This window comes from Rhinolophus ferrumequinum, chromosome 3 (assembly GCF_004115265.2).
Source record: "Rhinolophus ferrumequinum isolate MPI-CBG mRhiFer1 chromosome 3, mRhiFer1_v1.p, whole genome shotgun sequence".
Lineage (NCBI taxonomy): Eukaryota > Metazoa > Chordata > Mammalia > Chiroptera > Rhinolophidae > Rhinolophus > Rhinolophus ferrumequinum.
In genome coordinates, this window is record NC_046286.1 from 52,041,745 (window position 1) to 52,067,368 (window position 25,624).

At 41.6% G+C, this 25,624-nt stretch overlaps 1 protein-coding gene across 4 annotated transcripts in view; it reads left to right on the forward strand.

Annotated features, from left to right (window-relative positions):
• The first annotated feature begins 1,879 nt into the window (after positions 1-1,879).
• The window catches only part of KLHL32 (kelch like family member 32), a 194,561-nt gene continuing 170,816 nt past the window's right edge, over positions 1,880-25,624 (forward strand). For all 4 annotated transcript variants that reach the window (XR_004422616.1, XM_033102237.1, XM_033102239.1 and 1 more), the window contains exon 1: positions 1,880-2,287. The gene's annotated coding sequence lies outside the window, so the exon portion shown is untranslated. The remainder of the gene's footprint in view (positions 2,288-25,624) is intronic.

A 25,624-nucleotide genomic window follows, 5' to 3' on the forward strand; every position in this document is an offset into this window, starting at 1 on the left:
TAAAACACCAACCTGCAAGAAATGCAACTGAACATTCTGTGAAATTCCATCTTTGCAGTAGTTCAAACCCTCGACTTCCAAAAAATACAGTTTACTCGAATTTCATCTATTTGGGGCTTAACTCCAAGTTGGACCAATGTTTTCTTTTTCTTTTTTTTTTTTTTTTTTTAAGATTTTATTGGGGAGGGGGAAGAGAACTTTATTGGGGAACAGTGTGTACTTCCAGGCCTTTTTTCCAAGTTAAGTTGTTGCCCTTTCAATCTTAGTTGTGGAGGGTGCTATTCAGCTTCAAGTTGTTGTCCTTTCAGTCTTAGTTGTGGAGGGCACAGCTCAGCTTCAGGTCCAGTTGCCATTGCTAGTTGCAGGGGACACAGCCCACCATCCCTTGCAGGAGTCGAACCGGCAACCTTGTGGTTGAGAGAATGAGCTCAAATCACAAACTGAGCCATCTGGGAGCTCAGTGGCAGCCATGTTCAATGTTAGTTTCAGGGGGTGCTGCCCACCATCCCTTGCGGGAGTCGAGGAATCGAACTGGCAGCCAATCTTGTGGTTGAGAACCCACTGGCCCATGTGGGAATTGAACCGGCAGCCTTCGGAGTTAGGAGCACGAAGCTCCAACCGCCTGAGCCACCGGGCTGGCCCTGGACCAACGTTTTCAATTCAAAAGTGGAATATGGTATGTTATTACCTATTTAAATGATCCACTTAGCTTAAGTGCATGTGTCATGCAGGGTCTCTGGTCCTGCTCCCTGCACAAGAACGTAGGATATGGTGAGGCCAAAAAGGAACACCAACGGAGCTGTAGATAGGGTGTTCATACCACTATATTCTCACTGGTGTCTGGGTTGGAGACACAGGAAGCAGGAGCCACACTCTCTGCAATGTAATCCGCTTGCTAACTTCACTTGCTACCGGCAATCCGCCATCCGCTTCCCTGCCAACCAACCAACCCCCTAGAGTAGCCACAGAAGTTATATTAATGGCTGATGGCCACCCAGCCACAGAGCATGGCCATCTGATTACAGCTGATGGCCACCTAATAACCTAGCCAGCACCTTTCCACGAGAGGCCTAGAGCCTGGAGACTGCTCTCTGGGACTCTGTCCCCAGTGTGTTTCTGTGCATGTTTTACACAGGAAAGATATGAAAGACCCACACGTGGCACAAGGGGAAGCAGTAGTGTCCTGGGGTTGGTGTGTGCAGTTTTAACGCTGAAGTAGTTATAACCACATATCCTTCCTCATCCCTCAAGTTCAGGGCTTCCATCCATCCCTGCTGTTCCACTGTGGTTTCTTAAAGTTACCGTGAAGCCCTTCTTGGTATACCATAAAGTCTGTCATCCCAAGGAGAGCCACTATTTAAGTCCTGCAAAGGGGTCGCTAGGAAGAGAGGCATTTTGAACTTTGCAAGTTAGTTGGGTCAGGGAGAGAGAAACAGAATGCCAACTGCTCCCAGGCTCACCAGGTTAGGGTCAGGGCGTCTATTACCGCAGGTTGTTCTCTAGCCTTTGGAAAGGAGACTGGAGCAGCAAGCGGGCTGATTTCCTGGGTCTCAGTTGTCGCCGGGTGTGGGGGGGCGCAGCTCAGCCTGCGAGCTATGCATGTGACCAAAAAGCAGCCAGCGCAGGTGCCAGAGACCCAGAACTTGGGGGCACGGAGGTGGGGGACTTCCGGGGAGGGCGGGCGCGCGCGCCGACTCGCCACCGGCCTCGGGCTTGGGGGTGCGCGGCGTGCGCGCCTCCTCGGCAGCGGGGTGGAGGAGGGGAGCGTGCGCGCGGGCTCGTCGGCGGAGGGGGTGGGGGCGTGCGTGCGTACTGGCTCGCCCGAGGCGGGAGGGGGCGGAGCCGCTGCGCTGTCTGAGTCCGCCCCGGGGTCCACCGAGGTGCATCTCCAGGCTGACGCGGCTGTCTGGGGGCTGAGCGAGCCCGACGCGCTACCTGCAGTGCTCGCTGCAGCTGTGTCTGAACTGGGAAACACAGTTTCCCGGCGGGAGAGTCCGGGAGCGCGCAGGCAGGCAGGACACACACACACACACACACACACACACACACACACACACTCTCTCACCCACTCTCGCTCTCATTGACACACACCCTCTGTCTCGCGCGCGCACACATACGCGCGCGCGCCCCTTCACAACTGCATCCCCAAACCCGCAGAGAGAAGCTACTGCGGTTTCTCTTAATCTCAGCATCGTGGGGCGAAGCAGAGCCATTGTGCATCAGGGTGAGCCCAGTGCCTGCGCTGCCGCTTCGGGTATATTACCCAGCAGAACGCTCACCCCGTTGGGTAAGTCAGTCTCTTTCCTTGTAACCTGTTCGGGGTTGGTTCCTGCAGACCGGAGGGAAAAGGTGGGAGGCTGCCGATAATCCAGTGGGGGCGACGCCAGAGTTGATAGAAATTTCAGGGGCATGCAGCCCATGCAGCATCGTCTGGTGCGAGCAAGTACTACTCCCGGTGACTTATTCCACCAACCCGAGACTTGCTCCCCCCTCCACATTCTCCCCTTCCCCCATCCCAAGACTGACTGTGCTCCCTGGTTGCCAAGGAGACGTGCTTAAACATCAGCCGTGGGACATCTATTGAAAGAACTGGTTTCTTCAATGGTGCTGTTATTTATTTTGATTTTTTTCTTTAATGTTACACTGAGGACCATGTGGTAATTTGGCATTTCGTTAATCTATTCAGGCGACGATTTCATTCAACTTCAAGAAAAGCGGTAATTGCTCTATATGGTATGCTGTTTAAAAGATTAGTGAGATGATTTTTTTTTTCAACGAATGTCTCTTGAATTATAAATTACTTCCATTTTGGTGATTTTATGAAGAAAGCTGATTCCAATTAAAATCCCTTCTTCTCTATTTCCACATTGTATTTTGCAGTTCACTCAGGCGTGATTATCTTAACACTGAGAGCAGGAGATGAATTCATTGTGGTTCCCCACACAAGGACGATCTTCTGTTGTAAATTGACCAGAACAGAAATACATATGTGAAATTCCTGATGTAAGAAGATAGCATTCATAACATACATCTTTACTAATATGCCAAATCCACTGCATTATTATTTTAATGCAGTTTTCTGCATCTCTGCCCATTTCTGAGATTATGTCTTCTTTTAAGCCTCTTACTAATTTTTTGACATATATCTGTATGTAGATAGATATAGATATAAAATGTGCGCCATGGCCTAATACTCCAGATTCTAAGTTTCTGGAGCTCATGTTAAAATGTAGAGAGGAAGGAGGTACAGAGAAAGCTTTATAGATCTTGTTTCTTTTCTGATGGATTGGGTTCTTTCCTGGAGCACTGAGTGAGGCCCAAGAAGGAGGTCAGTGCTGGTATCTCACAGGAACCCCTAATGACTGAACTGTCAGTTTTACCTTGAGGCCTCAGGTGCCTAGTGAGTAAACTGATAACACAGCACTCGAAGGGGTCAGCAATCTGGCTGTTACACTTTGCACTATTTTCATACCTACATCACAAACAGAAATGACCTGGTAAAGATCTGGCATTCAACAACTCAATTTGTTTTCCTTTGATATTTGCTCATCTTTTCTGCCCGTTATTAAATGACATAAGGACATGCATCAAATTCATTTTATTTAGATTTTAGACTGTCATACAGGGTGTACTAAATAAGGATCAAGGAAACCAATAATAACTGAGGTAGGTTGAGGGGATTTATGCATCTGGCTGGGGGCTGGGAAATGAATAAAGATGACAAACATTTTACATTACAGTTTACAAAGTACTTTTCAAACACTTCTTTTTTAATTCCAGTAACAACCTGTGAGGTCAAGGAATTATCTTCATTTTAAAGCTGAGGGGCCTGAAATTCAGAGTTAGTGACAGAGTTAGTGAATGGGGAAACTCTTTTTGGATCCAGGCTTTTTGCCTTTAAAAATATCCTGTATCTGCATTTCCAGTGTGTGCAAGGGTCTGATAGGTGAGATGAAGGAGTGGAGCATCCCAGTGGGAGACTTGTGGGAGAGAGGGGGTGTGCATTGTGGCTTCTGGAAAATGCAAACCATTGTAAAGGGGGCAGTGTCTACTGGACTGTAGTTGATTGTTGCCACCCCATTTCTAAAAAATTCTACTTTTTCAAGAAAAACAGAGGTTTCCAGATTTTTTAAATGTGGAGTGTCCTTAATTTTAAAAATTGTAAGGACCACATTAAAAATGTATCTGGGCCACATGTGGGCTGTGGCCTACCAGTTTCCAATCCATAGCTACTGAGATCCTGTTCAGTTCTATTACTAGGTTGGTGCAAAAGTAATTGCGGTTTAAAAGGTTAAAAGATCGCAAAAACCACAATTATTTTTGCATCAACCTAATAATGTTTTCTCTAATAAAATATTGATGTGAACAAATACATTATTATAAGAGTGATTAGGAATTTTCTGATTTTGATATTAAAATCTCTAAAAAGTGTTCCACATCTTTTCTTTGATAAACAGGTCCAAGTTTGTTTTGGAGGGTTCCTAGGTCTCTTTCTTGTACCTCAGAGAAAATAAAAGAACATGAAATGCTCCAAAATAGGAATTTTTGAATCTGGTGAAACAAAAGCATTTATAGTTTAAACCTTATATTCCTGGCTTAATTTTTGTTCTGGGCACAGGACTAAGAAGTATATTAACGTCGTCCAAGGAAGAGGTGGAATAAAAAGTTGGTCAGAAAAAGGAGCACCTTGAACCTTTCAATGAAAACTTTCTAGTAAGGTTTTGTGGCAGTTAAAAGCCGCCACAGAATACTGCACTATTCCAAAGGAACAAAAACATACACGGGAACTCAAAGTGACATCCAATTCCAGGACCCTGGCAGACAAAATGCTGTTTACTCCTTAAATAATCTTGCAATGTAGTGAGTACCTTTTGAGACACTGCCCCTTTCTCATATTTCTACTAAAGCTATAGAGATGTCTGTGGATTTCTCTGAAGCAGACCTTTGGTCAGAAGGAGTGTTATCTTATTTATGTTGTTTCTTTTGTGGATTCAAAGAAGTGTCGTTAAAAAAATACAAAAAAAAAAAACCCCACAAGATTTGGACAGTGATTTCCAATAATTCTCTTATTGTAAAATCACCCTCTAGAAGAATTCTTTAATAATAAATAAATGCATTTTAGTTTTCAATTCGTGAAAATGTGTTGCATCCCTGGTAAGGAGCTATGCAGCTGTTAGTTAATACTAATACAACAAAGTCTTGGCTGAGTGCTCTGGAGGTTGCATCTCTACCCTCAAGGATTCAGAGCAAACAAACGTACTGCTCCTGGCAAGCTTCCACTTTTCCCGCCCCATATGGTCTTCATGACATCCCTATAAGTGGGCATCTTATTTCCATCTTACAGATGAAAAATCCACGACTATGTGAAGTCAAACTGGATCAATGAAAGAAACCTTTAAAACTCAGTGGCTCCTCTCACTTCACACTAGGTTTCCACGTGGGAATTCCCACCCATTCTCAGGAATTTTATCCCCTTTCCCATTCCCGAATCCTGAGAAAAGTTGGTCGGGAAATCGGGAAAATCAGCTCCTCGAACCCAGGTGGTTGGTAGTATCGGCTGTCACTTTGTGGAAATAATTCATCGTGGAGAACAGAAAACAGTTTATATGTCGGGATTCGGGAACGGGAAAGCGAAAAAAAATTCCTGCGTAAGGGTAGGAATTCCCGCCTGGAAACCCTACTTCACACCCATCCTTCTCTGTTCATTACCTAATGGAGGTTGATTACCTAATGGAGGAAAGAGGATGAAATAAAATAGAAAACATGTCAAACCCAGAGGGAATTGTGGTTTTGAGGCAGTTGTATGTTAAATGATACAATACAGGTACAAGATTCCACAGAAGCACAGATAACAGGAAAAAGATTTAAAAATATTCTGATTGTTGAGATCAGCTAAATCCTGTGGAGGAGGAGGAGGATTAGTGTTGGACCTGGATGGCTGGGTCTAATTATATTCAATGAAGATCCCTTTAGCTATAGTAAGATCAGAGGCTCTGCCAGACAGTCAGCTGGAAATGTGAGTTGAGAGGATAATGCAAGAGATATCTGATATGAGCTCATCATTGTAACTGAAGGGATGACCAAGCTGTGGGAATAAATATGGTCTGCAAGATGGAATGCAGCAAGAAGATGGAGCTGGGGATGTGTGGGAAGGGGTAGAGGACGACAAGATGGTGAAGGAGACTAAGAGGGGAGCTGTAGACACAGGAAAATCTGGAGAAGAATTGATTCTTCTAAAAGACTGAAAATAAATGGCAAGGGACCAACCAAGCATTATATTCCCTATACAGAGTCTGAGATACAGTAAATACCCATTGACTATTATGGTATGTCTGTATTCTTAACATCAAACATCTGACATTTAATTTCCTCTTCTGATACCACTTTGCTGCAGAAAGGAAGCCTACATCGGTATTTTACATGAGTGCAATTAGAATGGACACATATCCAGGTTTTCAAAAATGGTGTAATAGTTTTTGCAACTTAGAAGAAAAAGGAACAACGTATCAATGTAAACATTTTCCTTTGTAGAGTTATAGACTTGGTGGTTAGGGAGGCTCTTACACATAGAGATTTTGATGTTAGATACACTTTTGTTGAAGTCTCATATGTATGGGACAAGTAAGGAAAAATGTAAGCCCTGTGTTAGCTATTTGAAAATCTATACTCAAACCCATAGGGAAGCCTTTGGTGACAGGTAAATGTCCTCTGCTGTTTATCCTGATTGAGTCAACATTTTTATTACATGGATGGACATAGGAAAAACATATGACTAGAAAGTGGAAGTTAGACTTGGATACAAGTACTAGATCTGCAGTGACTGGTCGGGACAGCTACCTGTTAGGATGATGGGCACAAGGAAACAGGATGAAATAAAATAGAAAACGTGTCATAGCTAGTGAGAGTCTAGCACTGAGGGTATTTGGTATGACAGAAATTTGCTTTAAAGTTGGAGAAATTTTAATTCTCATCAAGAACAATATAGTAGTCCTCCCTTATTCATGGTTTCATTTATTTGCAGTTTCAGTTACCCGTGGTCAATAGCAGTCCAAAAATATTAAATGGAAAATTCCAGAAGTTTTAAATTACATGCCGTTCTGAGTAGTGTGATGAAATTTCACACTATCCCACTCCATCCTGTCTGGGATGTGAATCATCCTTTTGTTCAGTGAATCCACACTGTATACTCATATGGGACTTGTTCCTTAGTCACTTAGTAGCCATCTCTGCTCTCAGGTCAACTGTCAAGGTATCCTAGTGCTTGTGTTCAAGTAACCCTTATTTTACTTAATAATGGCCCCAAAGCACAAGAGTGGTGATGCTGGCAATTCAGACATGCCAAAGAGAAGCCATGAAGTGCTTTCTTTAAGTGAAAAGGTGAGTTCAGTACAATAAGATATATTGAGAGACCACATTCACAAAACTTTTACTACAGTATATTGTCATCATTTACTGTTCTATTTTATTATTAGTTATTGTTGTTAATCTCTTCCTGTGCCTAATGTATAAATTAAACTTTATCATAGGTATCTATGTATAGGAAAAAACATATTAGGTTGGTGCAAAAGTAATTACGGTTTTTGCAGTTATTTTTTATTATTATTATTATTTTTTCAATTTATCTACTTTTTTTTTTTTTTTTTAGATTTTATTGGGGAAGGAAAACAGGACTTTATTAGGGAACAGTGTGTACTTCCAGGACTTTTTTCCAAGTCAAGTTGTTGTCTTTTCAGTCTTAGTTGTGGAGGGCGCATCTTCACTCCAGGTCCAGTTGCTGTTGCTAGTTGCAGGGGGCACAGCTCACCATCCCTTGCGGGAGTCGAGGAATTGAACTGGCAACCTCGTGGTTGAGAGGACGCGCTCCAACCAACCGAGCCATCTGGGAGCTCAGCGGCAGCTCAGCTCAAGGTGCCGTGTTCAATCTTAGTTGCAGGGGACAGAGCCCACCATCCCTTGCGGGACTCGAGGAATTGAATAAGCAACCTTGTGGTTGAGAGCCCACTGGCCCATGTGGGAATCGAACTGGCAGCCTTCGGAGTTAGGAGCATGGAGTTCTAACCGCCTGAGCCACCAGGCCTGCCCTGCAGTTATTTTTAACCTTTTAAACTTCAGTTACTTTTGCTCCAACCTAATAGTACCGTGTTTCCCCGAAAATAAGACCTAGCCGGGCCATCAGCTCTAATGCGTCTTTTGGAGCAAAAATTAATATAAGACCCGGTCTTATTTTACTATAAAATTTTACTATAAAATAAGATCGGGTCTTTTATAATACAATATAATATAATATAACTTAATGTAATATAATATAATACGAGGTCTTATATTAATTTTTGCTCTAAAAGATGCATTAGAGCTGATGGTCCAGCTAGGTCTTATTTTTGGGGAAACAGGGTGTATATATAAGGTTTGATACTATCCGAGGTTTCAGGCATCCACTGGGGTCTTGGAATGTATACTCTGTGGGCAAAGGGGTACTACTGTATAAGCCAACATGATGATTTGCTCTTCACAGATATATTGGGCAAGTAATGGAAAATATTAGGATAAGAATATGTAAGGAACCCATCTTATTAAACAGGGCTCTTTGGTAGACAGTGGAGACAGACGTGGTTATGTCTCTGTGTCTCTGTGCCTTGCTCCCACTTTCTTGTTGTTATATAACTGGTTAGCAGTATTTCAGAGTTTCTTCCAGTTTGGAGAGTAAAGCTTGATAATTTATTCTAGAACATCTTACTTTCCCTCTTATTGGGAAGCAATAGGTGAAATTCATTTGGTTCACCTTTTCCCTGGTTCTGTCGTTTCCATCAGGTCCTTCATTCCCATACCCTTCTTGCCAAGATTGATACTTTTTAAGGGGCGGAGGAAGCACTTAACTTTCTTGATATTTCTTTTGTTCTTACACTGTTTCATATGCACATTGCAGTGCATTAATGCATTTAATTTAACTTGATGTAGACATATGGCACTATAAATTTTTGGTGAGATTTTTAAAAGAACTGTCTGTAAAAAAAATAAATAAATAACAGTTTTGCAGACTTGTCTTGGAGTCAGATTAGTTCCGTATATGGCAAAAGCACTGAAAGCTGTATATTTGTCTGAAATAGTTTTGCAAGATTGAAATTACCAACTTGATAAGATGATTTTTAAATGAAGAAGGAAAATCTTTGGCAGTTTTCATAGACTTGACTTTCTCTTACATGTTTATTTGAGGCATAATATATTCTACTTTTCATGCCACATGAGCCAGTTCTAGTTATTTTGAAGCAGGGTTCCCCCCACCCTCCCACAGTACAACCGGTTTTGCATACAGCATAGTGATGGAATAACTAGTTCGATCCTGGCTGATTGTTTCAGTGGGAAGACAGTCAATGCTAATGGAACAGACACCAAGAGCAGTGGAGGAGGCATTGTGCAATTTTTATGACACAAGTTCTGGTACCTCATTTCAAATCATTACCTAGCAGCCTTGTCATTTATGAGTCTTAATTCTTCAATTGTATGTGCAAGGTAGTATGACACAGCTGAAAAAACATGGGCCTTGGAGCCTGGATTTGAATACTAAATCTGACACTTTTTGGCTCTATTATTTACAGTCTAGTTACATATCCCCTCTAGGTCTCATTTTCCTCATCTGTAAAATGGGAATTCTGTTACCTAGATTATAGGGCTATTCTGAGATTAAATAAAATATGCGTAGAAAACACTTGGACAATATCTGGTGCATAATAAAATCTTAGTACTTATTAATTCCTTCCCTTTGTCTCTCACCTCTTACCTTGGCCTTCCTCAAAATGAGGATAGAATGCACTTCAATTTCATGTACTTTATGAATGTCTTAATCTGGTCTGCCAGCTTTAGAGAGGAGCTAGTCTCTTTCTGCAGAGGAGCTATTTGAGTGAGCCCTGGACTTCTTGGGTGGGCTCTCCTGAGGAGGGGGATGCGTATGTTGGGGTTAATGGTATCATCCTTCTGGCAAGCGACTTCCCCCTCTTTTCCGCAGCTCCTGGAGCCCCAGCCTGGCCACAAGGAAAAGGAGGGAGGGTCAGTTTCCTCCAACCTAGGCGGCTCACTGACGCTCTATTATAAGATCTCTTCAGGGGTCTCCATCTATAACAAGCACAGAGCTGCCCTTTGTGTCTTCTATGGGTTACTAAAAGCAGCATCGACTACCTGGCAGGTACTGACTCCTAGTCTTTCTGTGAGGTCAAGTTCTCGTTGCCTACATTTGTCTGGACAAGTAGAGGTTTCCATTCATGCTGAATTATGTAGATTTTCTGAAAAGGTCAAGAGCACACCAGGCTCAAAGAAGAACCTCCTCAAATTCACTTTCAAGTCAGATAAGATTAAAGTCTTCCCAAAGAGAATACTTTCTTAGTTAAATCTAGTGTTTTCTTTTTTTATTTTTTCTCTGTACCACTGTCTATCCTTTTCCCCCCACCCACACCAAGCTACTCTTTACCCTCACAAGTAGCAGAGTAATTTCCCTTCTTTTTTTTTTTGATATCATTTGGTTCTTTGATGACTGTTGAGTGCAGATGAGGTTAGTGTGTCTTGGCTTTTCTCAAGACCTCGCCCCCACAGTTCTCAGGTTTGGGGTAACCCAGACAGCAGTGGGAATTGCTAGCAGTGCACCATACTGGTGACTTTTGTAGTAGTGATAACAAAGAACATTTACAGGAACGTAGCCTGAGCAGGAAATTTTAGGAACCCATATACCAACCTAAGTTCTGTTTTGATCATATAACAAATTTCAAAGTATATCCTTGCAGAAAAGACTACTTCTTGTGCTAAGTTGCTCTGGTATGTATGTATGTATTTAAATGTTTCTTTAAATGTATTGCAATTTAATAATTCACATGTATTTTTAATAGTTGGTGAATACATTAGTTTAGATAAGTAAGAAGGGCTTAGGGAATTGATAATGCTAAATTTTTGATCATTTGTCAAGTCAGAATATGCTTCACACTATGAATTCAGAAGAGAATATCGTAATGTTTTCAAAAAAGATTCAGTATGTAGTGGATATTGATTATAATGAGGTGTGAGTTCTCTGATGAAAAATATGGTAGCCAAGATGACATCAGTGTCATAGCTTGTGTTTGCATCCAATTCACAGACCAGCAAAGTTACAAAATCATATTATTAAGGGAAAAAAGCCTGCTTTAAATATAAGCATTTTCTCAACCACTTCCCAAGTGACAGCTATGGTTATTGTTTTGGAAATTTAAGTTCATAATTGAGGTAGATATTTGAATGGAGGAGATTTATTTTGATAGCGTCTCTTTGACTTGCTTCTTATCTACTCCGTTTGACATTTCTTGAAAGGAGACGTTTTTAAAAATTGCTGTTTTTATGATAGGCAGCAGTGTAGATATAATCCAATAACCCTTCAGCCGCAGACTCACTAGTCTTTCCCAGACTGATGTCCTTGAGCTGATATGGCTGATTGTTGTTGTTTTTTTTTTTCCTGAGAATTCAAAGCCTGCAGAAATATAGAATGAAAGTTTTGTTTTTTTCCTTCTCTGAAAACATTAATTACCTACAATCTGATTTAACTTGGTCACAGCTTATCTTCTTTAGCTTTGGGTCAAAGCTATTTATCATTTCTTGAAGATATTTAATATCACCTACAGAGAGGGCTTCCTAATTGATCAAATGTCATTTGAGAAACTCATGCACAGCCCTAAGGCCTTTTTATACAGCATTTAACTTAAATTTTTGTTGAAATTCTAATTTTTGAATCTTAGTGTCATCTGTAGGGTTTTATGATAAATTTCCCTTCTCTGACCTTGTGATCTTTCACAAAGTTATCAGTTTTTTATTTCTGTGTTTCATGTTCTGTCAGTGTTGCTCACCAGAAGTCTGCAGTTAATTTGTCATTACATTTTATTAATTGCTGTAAAACGCAGTATTAATATATTTGATGTATGTAACTGTCAATGGGTTTGAAGATGTGGGTGGAATTCTTGCCAGCACATTCTCTCCTTGTGACTGAAGATTTGGTGAGCAAGGACTTGGGACAGGAGGAGGGAGTTAAACGGTTTGTCTATGTAGTGGCATCATATATGTAGTAGCCCTCAGTATGTAGTAGCCCTATATATTGCCTTTGAAAATAAGGACATACTTTACTCCTGGACCTAATGGGGCATGAAATTCCTAGATCTTCTAAGTATGTGCCTTGATTACTGCGTTTTTCTTTTTGGGCGTGGTCTTCTTGGAGTTCTGCTGCTTTCTCTGTAGTGACCTCTTTTTGGAAAACCATATTGTGTGATTGCTTCTGAATTTTGTTGCCATCATTCTTTGCTCAAGTGTGAACTTGCAAAGCTTCAGTTAGCAGCTATTGGAGTACTGTTCCTTTCTCTGATGAAGAGACAGAACCAAGGATGTAAGAGGATCTCTTCTATCTCAACATCAAGTGAGCCCACTTAAGGGGTTGGACTAACTATTGACCAAGATATTTAGGTCTCTTTGACTCAAGAACCTTTTTGGGACCAGATGTCTCTCTTCTTCTTATCTTGAGTCTAATGGTTGACCTCAGGGATGGGAGTGTAGTAAGACTTTCAGGAGAGCCTCTTTCTGTGTGGTGGCACAGGACCCACCCGTATCTTACCCAGGAAAGAGGATCATCTCACAGGAGCCAGCCACATTTCCTTCCTGTGCCAACTTTCAGGCTTCCTAAGAGCAGTGCCAGAGTTAGTAAGTCCTTTTCTTAAGGCTGCGCCTATCTGTGGTTACCTGGGTCACATGGCAGAATTGAAAATCCTGCTGCTATTATTTCTGGGGAGTAAAGTGAGACTGGGGAGAGGACCCAATGAGATGGATAGGGAGAGCCAGGGCACTCGGAGTCAGCTCTGCCCGTGGATGGGGGCATAGTGTGGGGGGGATTGAATTCAGAAGTCTGTGTTTGTCTCCTCTATTAATTTGGATTACATTAAGAATCATGAGAACAAACAAAGATAGATCTTTTAAATGGTCTGTTTATATTAAAAGTGCTCCGTTATTGCTTTTGACTGGCCATTCTGGAACCTTGCTTTAGAAAATCATGTATTATCACAATTCCACAAATAAGTCTAGCCCAATGGTTTGCAACCAGCCTGGCCCCCAGAATGCCCAGCATTGTTTTGAAAATATAGGTTCCTGGAGCCTCTCTGATGATCAGGTTGGGATCTACATTGGTGCTGAACGACTGTGCATTAAAAAACCTTCCCCTGGGAGATTTTGATGATAGGTTTAATTTGGGAGCCATGGGTCTAGAGCGCAGTGACCAACTGACACTCTGCTTCTTATTCCTGCCTCTCAAGGGCCAGCCGTGCCGTCTGGATCTGAGCCTCAGATTTCCTGTCATTCACACTTAACAAATAATAGCAAGTCAAGTCAGTTCTGAGGTCACACACCTCTATGGACAGTCAATGGACATTTAAACATTGCAGGCAATATTCTAACCAGGTGCCCTGTCTGGATAGAAGTTGTGCTGTGTAATTAACATCTTCACTGCTGAAGCAGAAGTTTTGATTTTCCACTCACATTTGTATACAGCTAATCAAGTATCTGGATCGCTGTAGAGAGCGTCTTTATAAATGTCCTTATTTTTATTGTCCAACATTGAAGTAGTTAGATTGATTTAAAAATGTACATTTCTGCATAAGATAAAGTCAGATGCTTTTTATTTTATACCTTAGATTTAGAGCATTGATGATGATTGCGTGGCATTATATAAGCCAACTGGAGAATGCTATTTCTATTGTAGATGAAATCATGAGTCATTGATTAACAGGTCTGTAGTGAACTGTGGCAGAATAGTATAGATCTTTGCAGCAGGATTTTGGGAACAGAGAAGCTACGATTTTGAATTGTTGTATGCTGTTTATTTTGGGAAAGGTTCAGAATGTGCTTTGCACATTTTTAATAAGCTTTTAAATTTAATATTCTGTCCTTAGAGAGTGGCTAAAACAAGAGTGCAAACTGTGGTTTGTGTGTGCATCTTTTATGTCTGAGCGGAATTTTATGATCTTGTTAACTATCATGATCCTAAAGCATCAAAACACTTGAATATAAGGCATTCTGAGGAGCTACACAATTGTTAAGCACCAATATATAGATAAAGAGAAAAAAAAAACCTTGCCATTAGACTGCTTGTGAAATTGTAAATGAATTTTAGAATTCATTTGAAAATCATCAGAGTGATGCATGGTGAGGATGGGTGTTGCTTAATTATGACTCTAAGAGAAGTCATTTTGGGTGTGTACGTGAGGAAGGACAGATACCATACTTACATTTATTTGTCCCTGGTAATTTAATCACCATTATGATTACTGTGATGGTTTCTCTGATAATGAGTTAGGTACAAACCTGATTAATCTCTATTGCAGAAAAGATCTGGCTGTTGGAAGACCTTTGCTTTTTTAATATTTAGGAATATTTTAATATTTAGGAATTTTAATATTTTAATATTTAGGAATATGTTTGAGTTGAAGAAGCAGTTTTTTGACTTAAAGAATAAACATTTTAGAACTGGAGTTGTTTTATGGAGTTACCTTTTCCTCTCTAGAAAGTCAGGTGAAATGCTATGTTTAGAACTTTGCTAAATTGGAGTTAAGGTTTTCTCGTCTGCCTTTTATGTCAAGGACAGGAGAGAGATGAATAGAGATAGAGAAAGAGAGACAGAGGAGGGGGGTAAAGATAGCTATAAAATTGGATCAGTTAGTTTTGAGGCTGCAGCCTTAATTAGGTGGTTAGCACTTGGCCATTCTTTCAAAATCATCTTTTTGGCCATCTGTGCCAAATTATAGGAAGTAATGGCCTTGGGCACAGCTGCTGAGTTGAATGTGTATTTCTAACTCGTGTATTAATGATAATGATCACATAAAGAAGTCCGGTAACCAAATGTGCAGAACAAATAGAACCAAACACACATATACATTTAGAATTGTAAGAAAGAAATATCTGTATCTTACATTGTGAAATGAGAGTAGGTGTTATTTAAATCTCCAGATAGGAATGTAACCCTTTCTGCCTTCATGTCTTTATAGTAGCTTTCTCCTGAGGAGAAATAATTCACAACACAGATTGACCTTGAATTTTGGCCCTTCCTTGTCATGCTTTGTGAATTTTGCTCTGATATATATACATATATATATAAATTTAATGTTTATTGGGGTGATACTTGTTAGCAAAGTTACACAGATTTCAGGTGTATTTTTATAGGAGGTGGATTTCATTAATATATCCCAACATCCATTGATTGCCCCTTTTCGTAGCTCCGATAGACCCTTTAAGGAGAATCACTCAGGGATGAGTGACTGTCATTTAGTGTCACTGTACTTTCTGCTGGTTAATTTGGACCAGCAGCAGGACCTTTCCAGGCGGGTTAAGTCTAATGCCATTAGAAGTATAATTAAGACATTATAAGAATGTAAGCTGTTCAGCAGTGCCAAGGATAAAAAGAAGTCCAAGACTCAAGATTTTAAATAAACATTTCTACATTTTGCATGGTCAATTCATGTCTCTAAAATACAACTAATGAATGTATTGGAAGAAAGTCTCCCCTATAGTGAAGCTGATCTTTTAAAGAAAGTTACCCAAATTATGTGCAGCGGTCTTGGTATATGAAATACAGCTGAGTAGCAAAGCCCTGGAGACATGCTTTTAAATGTTTTTCCTCTAAACCTGCCTCATCCAGAGTGTCCCCATCTTTAGTTGCTCAGGCCCCAACCTTGAGTCATCCTTGGTTTAATTCTCTCACAACTTACAACTCTCTCCAGTCAGGGAATTGTGTTGGCTCTGCCTTCAAAGTATGCTATTTGTCACTTTCTCCCTGCTGCCACCACTCTGCCAGTCAGCGTCACCTTTGCTTAAATTACTACGACAGATTCCCACCTGGTCTCCTGTGCCTCCCACAGACTTTTCTCAATACTGTGGCCAAAGAGATCCTTTTAAAACCTGAATTAAGTCATATTATTCTTGTTCAAAAGTGTAGTAGTAGCTTCCATGCCAAGAACCAGCACTCGCGACGCCATCTATCCTCACTCATTCCCTGTTGTCACCTTTTTCTGCTCTCTGTGTCCACTCCTGCCCTGGTCTCACTGGCCCCCTTTCCTGCTTGGAACCTGTGCACATAGTTCCTGGGTCCCTCTGCCTGTAATGCTCCTCCGGGGTATCCCCAGCCTCACTCCCCGACCTTCTTCAGGTCTTTGTTCAGATGTCACCTTCTCAGTGAGTCTCACCATGATCACCGTCTTTAAAGCTGCAACCTACCTACCACCTGCACCTCGTCCCTCTCAGTTCTTCTTATCCTGTATTGCTGTTCCTTCTCCACAGCTCTTATCACTTTTTAAAAACAGCTTTACTGGGGGATATTTATGTAACATAAAGTTCACCCATAGTATTGAAGTACAGTTTCAATAATTTTTAGCAAATGTTTATAGATTTGGGTCGCTATCACCACAATCCACTTTTAGAATATTTCTGTCATCCCCCAAACTTCCCTTCTGCCCATTTGCAGTTATTCCCCAGTTCTGCTCCATCCTAGGTAGTCTTTGATCTGCCTCTTATCAAAGATTTGCCTTTTCTAGACATGTGAATATTGGGCTTCTCTGACTTTGTACCACCAGTGCTTAGCACCGTGCTCAGCAAATATGGATTACAGGAACTCGTATTTGTATAAAATTAAAATACTACTTCATTTCATGTACATCTGACCTTATTTGCAGATAACTAGGGTGTTATCAACTGAGAGGACCTCTCAGTTTCTCCTGAATATCTCCCACATCTTCCTCTCCCGTTCCGATCTCTTGGCTGATCTTCTGATTCAGGCCCTCATCACTAGACCAGATTCTCTACTGATCTCTCGGTGCCACTTTCATTTTCCTTCCATCCCTTCCTGTGAACTGATGTCAGAGTAATATTTTTAGAAACTTGGCTTCCATAATTTCACTCTCCTATCTAAAAACCTCCAGAGACCCGTGGCTTAATTAGTCTCAAAAGGCATTTCCCCACCTGCCTTCTAATTCTTACCAGTATGAACCATCTCCCTTTTCAGCTCTGCAAATTTTAGGAGACATTGATTTCCATACGACCTCTAGTGTTATGTATGTCTGATTTCCAAGCCTCTTTGTCAAGCAATGCATAGTTTATTTTAAAAGCAACAACAACATAACAAACAAACAAAAACCCCTTTAAGCCTCTAAGCATTGGCTATTTAAAGAAATACAGTAATTTATCTGTATTATATTTTCCCTAGTTGGGTAGTCTCAAACAACATACTTCTAAATTGGCTTTATACCAAGGGTATTGTTTGTTTTTTATCAAGGGTTTCTCTGACCACCAGTGTAGTGAAGGAAAGTTACAGGGATAATTCCTAGTGGAAACAAAATAAAACATGTCTGGCTAAGGCCCTCCAACATCAGGGCCAGACCTCGGCTCTATGTGCTTCCCTGTTGTTCCCGGTCAGAGCGTCCTGAGGCAGGGGTGGGTCTTGCTGTGGAGATCTTTCCTTTAGGGATGCAGCCTTCTCATTGCTTCGCATGTACTGCAGATGACATCTCCAGCTTTCTCTGTGCCGTCGTTATTGCTTCTGGTTGCTCTGGACCTCCTTGATGATCAGGGGTGTTAAAGCTGCCTTTGGATTACACTGGTCACCAGCCACTTACCTCTCCACAAAGTGGGCTTTGGCCCCTTGTAGCTGCCTTTTTTTCTTTGTGCAGCAGCAGCAGCAGTGTATCAGTGGAATGGCTTTGAAGACAGACAGCCCTAAGGTTGAATCTTCGTTCTTTCCCTTATTACCTTCTTTCCCTGAAACTAAGGCAAGGTCTTATATTAATTTTTGCTCTAAAATACACATTAGGGCTTTTGTCATCCTGAAAAATCATGCTAGGGCTTATTTTCTGATTAGGTATTATTTTCGGGGAAACATGGTAGTTGTTGGGTCTTGGGAAGGTTCTTTATTTCTTTGTACCCAAGTATCCTCATTTGTACTGTGGGGACAATTATACCCACTTTGCAGTATAATCATGTGGATCAAATACTATAATGTAGGTGTTTCCTTGTCTGGCCGAAAGTCGGCACTCAGTAAATTTTTGCTATCTACTGTTGTGATGATGAAGCAGAAACAGGAGAGCCGGGGATCCAATGGCTGCCCCCCGATCATTGTGGAGAGCAAGCCTTTCTTCCCATTGTCATCTCTCCCTGGGTGTGGCCGTCATGATACTGTAAGCGATGTCATTCCGGCCACCACCCATGTTTTTCAGTACTCAGTCCCTAATGCGAATGAACAGTTGTGACTCATGGCCCACACCTGTTCTGCTTGTGTGACCACCTCTCATGCTTTCATTTCAGGGTGAAAGCCGTAAAGGATTCTGCACTGTCTTTGCTTCTTAACCATGCTGTCATTGGTGTTGTTGCTTAAAAAGCATTGTCAGTTTTCTCGTGAATACTGTTCCATTCTGTCAAGAATGCTCATTTGGCACACAGTTACTGGGCATCTGTTAGATGTCAGGCACTGGGCCAGGTGCTGATGATACAGCGGTGAAGAAAACAGATCAGATCTTTGTTGTCTTGGAGCTGACACTCTAGTAGAAGTGACAGGCATTCATCAAATGATCCCACAAATAAGGGTAAAATTACGATAGAAATAAATGCCGAGAAGAAAAGGCTCATGGTGTTATGAAAAGTGTAAAAAGGGGGTTTTGACCTGCTCTGGGGGGCTGGGATGTCAAGAAAGCCTTCCCTGAGAAAGTGGGGTTGGGAGTCTGAGGGATCTGACAAGTTAATGAAATGAAAGCCTGAGGGCAGAGAATGCGTCAAGTCAAGGGGAAAAAGTCATGTGCAGAGGTCCAGTGCAGTGTTGGGAGGAAACATGGTGACAACAGGTACAGTGGGCTGCAGACCGACAGCGAGAGTGTCGGCGGGCGAGGATGCCGGAGGCAGGGTAGGGCTGGACCATTCCTGGGCCTGTAAAGATACTGCTCTGTATGCTAAGAACATTGGGAAGCCTTTGAGGAAAGATTTCAGGCCCACAGTGACGACACCTTTGAGGCTTGGAAGAGAGCACTCATCAGTATAGAAAGGCACTGGAGTCCATTGCTTTGGTTCAGACCAGAGATGATGCTAGTAGCTTGGCCTAGGGAGGTGGGGATGGAGAAAGAGAGAAGACTGTTTACGGGCTGTTTAAGGGGCAACATTTTCAGATCCTGGTGATGGATTGGATAACTGAGGATGAGGGAAAGAGAAACCTAGAGACTCCTACATCTGCACGAATGGTGATGCCATTCCATACAGGTGTGTCGGTGGAGGTGCCATTTGCACGGGTGGTCGTACTAATCCACACAACTGCATGGTGGTGACATTTCATGCAACTGTGTGTATGTGGTACTTCTCACAGTGGAATTCTGGAAGAGGAACGATTTGGGTGGGATGGGTGAAGGAAATTACCAGTGTGGTGATGGCAATATTAAATTTGAGCTGTCTTTAGTATGTTCAAAAGAAGATGTCAAATAGGGTGATTGTATGTTTGGCCCTCATAGAAGACTCTGGACCTGAGATACAGTTTTTGAGGGGGGTTAGAATTGCCCAGGGATAGAGTAGGTGATTAAACTGAATCTCATGGAACCGCAGCACTTAATGATTAGATAGAGAGGAGCACAGAGAAGGAAAAAAATGTATAATCAGAGAAGAAAAAGAAAACCAGAAGAAATGGAATCATAGACGCCAAGGAAATCCCATGACTCAGGAAAGAGAGAGTTTTCTTAATGTGGAATGCAGCCAATATCCAATAAGTCAAGGACTGAAAATAACAGGTGGACTGCATGACAGTCAAGCTAAGATATACACGGGTGACTTGGTGACCAGAGGCACCTGGCAGCCCAGCCCTCATCACTTTGTCACCGTGTTAATTCCTGAACCATGCCATAACCCTGCTTGAGCAACCTCAAGAAGGCAGTACCTCCAAACCGGTAGAATAGAAATTAGGCTGAGTTATAGAAAACAGGGAGATGAGCTTTTAATTTTCTTGCACACCAGAGTTTGCTGTAAGGTTTGTACCTGTTCTCTAAAATGATGTGTGTTCGTTCATTCAGCAGATTGTATACTTTTATGGAAGCCAGGTGAGAGGTGCTCCATGTTCTGAATGCATGCACAGAACAGCAGAGGGACAATATAACCACAGTACATCTAATAACTGTCATCTAAGCCAAATGTAAACGTCCTTAATCCAGGCACAAATTGTTGGAATTTAAAGAAGGGGAACTTAATAGATTATGTGGAATGCACAATTAAAAATAGAAACATGAACTGCACAATCAAAAACTGAGCATACCTCAGGACAAGAAGCCTTGTGGAAATCTAAGATAATTAACACCTTAGGATTTAGAGTGCCACTGATAGCTCATGCGTCTTTCTTAGGCATCATTTCTTCCTTTGTACTTTTGCATACAAATTTTTCAAGTCTTCTTCAAAGGTTTGCTTACCAGGTTGATATTTCAAATAATAAATTTCTCTGAAAATGCTTTTCAAGGTACAGCTTTTATAATTCACATGTTCCAATAACAAACTAATTTTAACTGAGGTATCCGAAAAGTCAGTAATTTGGGGGGGGGGGAAGCCTGTGGGTATCTCCATTAAGGATTAACCTTACTTAACTTTCTTTAATTCCTTAAATTAGTTAATTTACTGAATGAGTTAGACACATTTTTATCAAATTAAACTATAGCTTTGAGAGACATTGGTTTTATTAAGCAGAAGAGGTTTGATATCAGGTAATAATCGTAAAACAATTCAGGTGAAGACTGCATGTTGTAGCCAACTCTGTGTAATCCGTGAAAGCCCCTTTTACCAGCAACTCCCTAGAAAGCGAGCCCAGGAAAGCACCTTCTCAGTCTTTTCCTCTGGATCCTCTGCGGGGTTCCCTGCCACTCAAGGATCACCTGGGATGGTGCCACTTAACTGCTGTTTGTCTCTCTTTTTCCCTTTCCGGATCTGCCCCATCTGCTCAACGAGAAGACCCCCAAGGAAAATTTGCAACACTTTCATCTACTGATATCTTAGTTTTCCTGTGTTGCGTGTGCATGGGCCAGGGGTCAGGTGGGCCAAGTGTTTTGTCACACACTTTTTTGAGATCCTCTTTCCTTACAAAGCGCACATACGCAGTTGGACTCAGAAAAAGAGTGGCATATAACATCTGGGGCTGTGGGCACACCTGAAGCCCGTTCACGGATCCCAGGTTAGAACCTTTTGCAATGACCCATCTTGGGCACCATGATCTGAATGAGCTTCCTGAGCCATATGTGTGATTCACGTTTTATTCCGGCCAGTGACAACTCCACAGTCACTGCTGTAAGTTCAGGCTCTGCAGCGGTTTGCAGCCCGAGGTCAGGTGACCCAACTTATCCTGGTCATCCCAGCCTGGCATTACTTCTGGCACAGATGCTGCCCTCCTCAGTGCCCTTCCTGCTGGTGCCTTGTCCTGTGTGTGCCCTGTCCCCCGGCATGCCTCTGTACCTCCTCCTAAGTCCAACATCTGTGCACCAGTATTTAGCTCAACACCCATTCCCGCCTGGTTAGCCCTACCATACAGTACATACGGTGCGTACAGTATTTTTCCTTCTCTTAGAAGTCCTCATCTACTCTGCCACTCAGTTTGCTGTGTCATGTTGCCTTCTGTTGTTCTTGGTCGTCTCCTGTGTTTCCTTCATTAGAAAGCATACCAGTGGTAGAAGCTATGTCGTAAAGCATTAGAGCTGGAAAGGACGTCAGCATTGAGATCTCCATCTTTTATTCCGCCTCAGCACATCAGCAGCAGTGACTTGTTGCAGCTGTGGTGTGTGTGTGTTAAAGTTGTCCTTTCAGCATCATAGTAGAATCTCAAGGACAGAGGGGAAGAGGAAAAAGTGTAGAGAGATTGAAAAAGCCTTTCCCCAAGTGATTCTGATGCCACCATCTCCCTGTCCACGTCCATCACGAACCCATTCTGCAGAGAATCACTCACTAGTGCAGAGTGGCTTCTGAGCTAGCCTAAGTAATGTGTAAGCAACCTGTTTCACCTCTCCTTTGCCTGCGTGCTCTGGTTAAAAATTAAATCAAGCACTCAGTGCTAGAGATTTAGAGGAGGAACAACAGGCAAAAAGGGAAGAGCGTAATGAGATGGATTGCCCATGGTCCCTCTACACACACACACACACACACACACACACACACACACACACACACACACCCTACCTACACATGCACACACATCTACGCACCCTACACACACACACATTTTCGCACACATACATGCCTACACATGCACACTCATACACATTCTCATCCCCCCATTTTGGGGCAGGGGACTGTGATGGGCCCATTCATCTTTTTCTCAGAATCGATTTGGTTTATGATAGATGCAGGTTCCGCATTGCTCTAGAACCAGCTCTTAAAGGGCTGGATCTGTTGATGGTGTTCACATGCAGTAGTAAGATTTCTACTTCTATTTCAAAGGAGAAGGGGACAAACTTTATACTATTCTGCCAGAAGATTTCTCACCTGCACCCAGGTTGACACCTGTTTTACTGGTTGCTGTTAACCTCCGACACAGGATAATTTCTCACAGGCTGTAAAGAACTCTTCCCGACTGATTTAGTTGGATCACTCTACTTTCCGCATGAGAAAGCAGAGACCCAGGGAAGCAAACTGGCTTGGGCAGGGTGACTGGCAGAGCTGGACTGTCACACAGGTCTCCTGAGGCCCCTTTCTTCGTTGGTTGGGCTTCTTGAGTTTATGGCCCTTGTGCTGTCTTATGCAGTGCGCGTTTCATAAGCCTTCACTCCTTTTTACAGTTAAGTACTTTGAGCTTCCTGCTGTTTTTCCCTTGCCATATGCACAAGACACTCACCCCAGCCATCTGGGGAAGGGAAAAGGCTTATCTGGCAGAGAAATGAATATGCAGATGCATTCTTTTTATAATTACTCAAAGAGAAGGTTGTTGAAGGTGTGATTTATTTAGCCAGTTCTTCAGATCTAGATTCAAAACCATTTTCACGTTCAGAAAAATATTTTGTATAAAACTCAGGATATTCATTCTTTTTCAGTATGTGGTCTCACTTTTCGGCATGTGTCTTTGACTTGTATCTCACTGAAAGCTATTATGACACCAGCATTAATTTGACCCCTGGCTGTATCCTTTCTCTGTTAGTTCTTGTCTTCCAGGCTGTTGCTCATGGTTATATCAAAGATGGGAGCAGCTGGAATCAGATGCCTGTGATTATCAAGACAGTAATTACTGGTCATGCTGACACCAGCAATACTAACTGGAACTTAAATAATTGAAAATGTTACCTATGAGGCAAGCATAGATTCCACAGTGTCAGAATAAGCGGCGTTATCTAGAATCGCCGAGACAAGAAAAAATGTTTTCATTCTTATGATATTTAGATACTGTGGCTAAAATGGCTCTGTAGAGCTAGTGAACATCCTTAAGTTTAACCAGTTCTTTTTTTTTTTTTTAATTTCTTCACAAAATGGAGTTATGTAATAGGGTCTGGAGGAATGCTGTTTTGGTGAAACAAATCTGTTTCCTTAGATCTCTCAGGTTATTAGGAGATAAATGCCCCATCTGCCACAGTAGAATGAGTTTAATGATACTCTATACTTATATTGTACCTTGTAGTTTAGAAAGTACTTTCAAATTCATCATTTCATTTAATGTCAATGAAAGTATTGCGGAGGAGGTAATTTTACCCCTGTCTGATGAAGAAGGTAAATGTTGGCTGAGAAAGACTAAGTGATTTGCCCAAGTTTCACGAATAATAAGTTGTGAGGTTGGGTTAGAACATAAGATATGTTCGTGATTTCATAACATTTTCTAAATCCGTGAGGTGGCAGAAAACTGTCATATACTCTTGCTATATTTCTTATTTTGGGGAGAAATATAAGAAATACTGTCTTCTTTCTCTTCTGGATCTATCTGCTCTTCATTAGGAGAGTAGTCACAGGAAGGAAAAAACGCTTTTGATAGACTTACAGAAATTTTTTCATTGGAAGAATGATCATCTATGCTCTTAAAAATTTAACTCTAAGAATATAATAATACTTTGATTACTTTTTCACATATATAGGATATGACTTCTGCTCTCTATTAGATAGTTCCAATATTTCTGTGCTAAATTTGTAGATCTTTTATCATGACCTACCCTAAATATTTTTATTTTAATTTGGAAAACATTTTCTTGAGAAATTTGATGTAGCTTCCCGTCCTTCACTTTTATTTGTTAATGTTTTTAATTATCAGCCCCTCATCCCAGCACGTTTCTATATCAGCTCTTTGTGCTAGGTAGTTGTGGGCATTGGGTAGCTGGGCTAATTCCAGTGCTTTCCAATGTTCACTATGATTGCCACATAACCCATAACTAAGCTTTCCTTCCAAAGCGCTGGACACCCACATCCAGCTCCATTAGCTCAGAAATCCTGCATGTACCCTAATACTGGGGCATGTCTGGAGCACTTGTGGAGCAAACCCTTCTAGAGATCACAGACCTTGTGGAAGCAATAAATGCTTATAAGTTTAGTTTTAGCCCAAGGGCCATTGTCAGAGCAAAAGCTTGAAAAAAATTCCAAGTACAGCACAATGTCTACCACCCCGATTGTCCCTTGGCCCAAGTCCACTTGGGACTCAAGCCCAAGCCCTATTAAGAGGGGGAGATCCTTTACAAAGAGCAAGAAAGATACAAATTCATTGTTTAACTGAAATCCCTGTGGCATCCTTGGTGCATGGTGGCATTGGGTGAGTGGGACAGCTCTGGCACTTAGAATTTTGGCTGCTGTAGGAAAGGGTGCTCTTGGGCAGTGACTCATTCAGAGAAGTGGTTTTGTGGCATCTCGGTGTGTCACTGGCGGTACTGCCTTTGTCAGTGATTTTGGCATGAACCTGTGCCCCTTTGGTACATATGTCAGTAGATTCAGCAGTGGGCATTGCTGCACAGAGTGTACAAGTAAAAATATAGGGGTTGAGAAGATGATTTTGTTTTTGAGAGCCCGTGAGACAACCCCTAGAACTGATGAGCTTCCCCATGTAGTTCAAGTTTCCACAGTTACGGGTGTGGGTGCAACGGCAGAAAAGGAATGTTTTCTAAGTTTCTAGAATCCCAGTTTTAACTGAAGTGGCTGGAAAATAAGGGTTTACACAAATGACAGGGTGTGACTTATTTTGATTTGTGAGAAAAATTTACCAAAGAAATAGCAACAGAACTAGTAAACTTTCAGACATTTAAAATGTGAGTTTATTTAGGACAAAACATATCTGTAAAACTTTGTGTTAATTGATATATACCATTTTAAGTCTTCCTTTCTTTCCCTTTCCTATTCCTCCAGACAGATTGTCTCATACCTTGGTTGGTAAAAAAAAAAAGAGTAAAGTTTAACTTAAATGAGAAATGGCTGGCAAAGGTAAAAGAAAGGGAATGGCCATAAAATGAGACGTGAGCAATAATAGAAAAATACATACTATTAGGTTCTAGATAATGCCTCAGAGTGGGAACGCCTTTCATTCTGAATGTTCTTGGCAGTCATTGTAAAATATGGAGCTCGATTAGTACTTCATGTAAAGCATTTATGAATAAACAAAACCAATTTTTCATAAGCATCAATAGAGTTCATT